The sequence below is a fragment of the Fopius arisanus genome, unplaced genomic scaffold, assembly GCF_000806365.1.
Source record: "Fopius arisanus strain USDA-PBARC FA_bdor unplaced genomic scaffold, ASM80636v1 scaffold00253, whole genome shotgun sequence".
Taxonomy (NCBI): domain Eukaryota; kingdom Metazoa; phylum Arthropoda; class Insecta; order Hymenoptera; family Braconidae; genus Fopius; species Fopius arisanus.
In genome coordinates this window covers 58,934-61,940 of record NW_011887992.1, presented here as the reverse complement: position 1 = coordinate 61,940, position 3,007 = coordinate 58,934, and positions in this window count along the sequence as shown.

Here is a 3,007-nt window from a genome sequence, read left to right as displayed (position 1 = left end):
CGTGCGCCTTCGGAACTTTGAATTTTGTCCTTTCGGCGACCTCTCTCGAATTCATTTTACTTGAATTCGTTCCCTTCAACTTTTAAGTTCAAATTTGAACCTGGTGGTTCCATCTCTCGGTATCTTCCGTGGGAAGCGTTACCATATGATGGCTTTTCCACCTGTCGGTAATCATCCTCGGCCTATAATTCAGGTTTCTTTATTATCGACCGCGATCTGGGTCACTTTTGAGTCGGTAATCGAGTTTTCCTCCTTACCGACTGTCAGGTGTGTCCGGTATCTTACCGACGGTTGGCCGAGTGCGGTACCGACGGTAGATTTTACTTATGGGGAGACGCTAGATGGCGCCTGCTACCCGCAATCGTGCTTAACCACCTGTTGTGGTCTCAGCACGTGCTAAAATATTTAATTCTTTTATATATATTTTTTTTTTGTTTGTTCGCTTTCGGAGTTGTCCAGACTCCTACAGCGAACTTTTCACCCTTTGAGTGGACTCTTCAATCCACGGGCGTTACTTTTCACCCTTTGTGTGGACTCTTCAATCCACGGGCGTTACTTTTCACCCTTTGTGTGGACTCTTCAATCCACGGGCGTTACTTTTCCCCCTTTCGGGGGTGGGAGAGGATTAGTGTGGTCTTTTCAGACCACTCATCTCTACCCCTGCTCAGCCCTAATAAAAAACCTCTCTGAAAAAAAAAGAACATCAAAAAAAAATTTCCAAAAAAAAATGGCCGCTTAGGTTCCACCAGTCTGACTCAGACTGGTTTCTCCTCTTTTCCCGTGGATGGAGTTTCCTCCATTTTCTCCACTGGATTAAGAGTGAGTCGTTGAGCCTTTCGGCGCAACTTCCTCAACTCTTTTCTCCTCGTCCTGGCCTCCTCCGACCTCCTAGAGGTTTTCGGAGTCCTGGACGTCTCCGGTTTCTCGGGGGTTGGCTTCTTCTCTGTCTTTTCCCGCTGCTGGAGTTTCCGGGCCTGGCCCATCGCCTTGAGGATGTCCCGAGGGACATTCCTCCCTAACTCCGGGATCCAGTTCCCACGCGCCTTCCTCTGCTTCTCGCAGACTGGGCAGTCCCTCCGCTCTTTTCCCGGCCTTCCACACCCCCTACAGTTGGTGGTGGGCGGTTGCGGGCACTCCTTTCCGTTATGTCCGGGCTTGCGACAATTCCAGCATAATCTGGCTGGCGCAAGTCCGGTACGGCTCCTTTTCCTCGCTGGCTCATCCTCGGGGTGAGGCTCGGGGGTGAGCTGCGATTTTCTGGGGACACTCTCACTGTCCCCAGGAGTCTTCCTCTTCGGGATCCTCGTCCCGGAGGACGATCCCGTCGGCCCTTCGCCACCATGCTGTAGCAGCTGGCGATGAACAAGGGCTTCTTCTCCCAAGGACTTTTCAGTCCTTGGGCGAGGGAGTTTCTTCCCTGCGGCTCCTTCTTCTCCTTCTTCAGGGCTGTTTTTGTCCTCGGGGTCTCCGAGGATTGCGACGACGCCTGGGGAAGGAGAGGGAGGACCTGTTCCGCCACTTTGCCTAAAAGCTGTGGATTACGCGTCAGCGCCTCCACGAGCGATTTTAAGAAAGCAGCGTCGGCTGCTTCGGAGGAAGGATTCTCCCCCGTCTTCTCCACCCCCGCTGGTTGTTGAGGCGGCGTTCTCTTCTCCGGTGGAGTGGTCTCTTCGGGAGGTGTGGGGGTGAGCACCGTAGTGGTCACCTCCTCCGTCGTGGCCACCTCCATCGGCTCCTCCTCGTTGCCTTGCAGCAACGCGTGCAGGGACTCAAACTCCAGATCAGAAAGGCTCCGATCTGGAATGTGTAACTGCATTAGTTCGGGAATGATCAAATCGTCATCACTCAGGGGTGACGCCGACTCGATAATGGCTGCTCCCGCGACAGGTGAAACCATATCACGGGTGTCAATTGTCTCTTTTGAGACAAACAAACCTTTCTCGGCGAGTTCAGCAGTTTCCACTGCCTTCTGCACCAACTGTTCGAGGGTAGCGTCCTTCGACATCTTTTTGGGCACAACGACACCGAACTTTTCTCACAAGAAGCACAAAAATTTTCGTCCGCACGGGTTAACGGTCGACACGAAAAGAATGTGCCTCGTGGCTATTTCACAGGACTTTCCGGAAATCCTGAGTGGGGGGATAAGGGCTGATCTCAATTAAATAGATCGCCACAGGTGGTTCCCCCCAGTGACCCCTGACCGATATTTACCTATCGGCGCGCTCTTTAAATGCCTTCGATGACCTGTCCATCATTGGCATTTAAACTTTTCACCCCCCATGTAATGACCCGTCAGGTGGAGTCCTCTGGTGAGTGAAGAGATTACTAGTCATTGCCGTAGTCGGTAATGTCATTCACTCCGGGCTCTTCCGTTATCCCAGGAGTGTCTTTTCCGTCGGATGGCGCCACCAACACGATTGAAGCATGACTGGGCTATTCCATCGGGAAAACTAAAAAAAAATCAATTTTTCGGTGTCTAGAACACTTTCCTGACACTCCGAAATTGTCCGCTCGTTCTTTCTGCCCATTTTGTTCCCCGGAGCGGAAAAGCGATCGAGACCTTATTTTCGCGAGAAAATGCGATCTTCTCCTCGGAGAAGGGCTTTCTCCCCTCAGTCCCGAACTTTTCTGTTTTCCTAGGGAGAAGACAATTCCATCTTCCCCGTACGACTCTCCCCCGGGTGATGAGGAGGGCGATGTACCAGTTCGATGGAAAATCCTCCCCTTCCGGCAAATTACTATTCGAAGGGATGATGTTTATTATCTTTTAAATAATAAATCCCTTGTACGTGTTACATGAGGTAACGATTCTCTTCCCACTGTTAGGGGTGAGTTCTTTTCCAAAATTTCCTTCTGAAAGCACCTCCCCACGCCCTCCAGGTGACCCTCCCCCGGGTGATGAGGAGAACCGCCCTTGAGGCGCGGAGAAACCCTCCCAAAAATTACATGGACGGCGTTTCGGAAAACTTCTCGTAGAACTTTCCGGTTGGTTATCACTCCGATAACA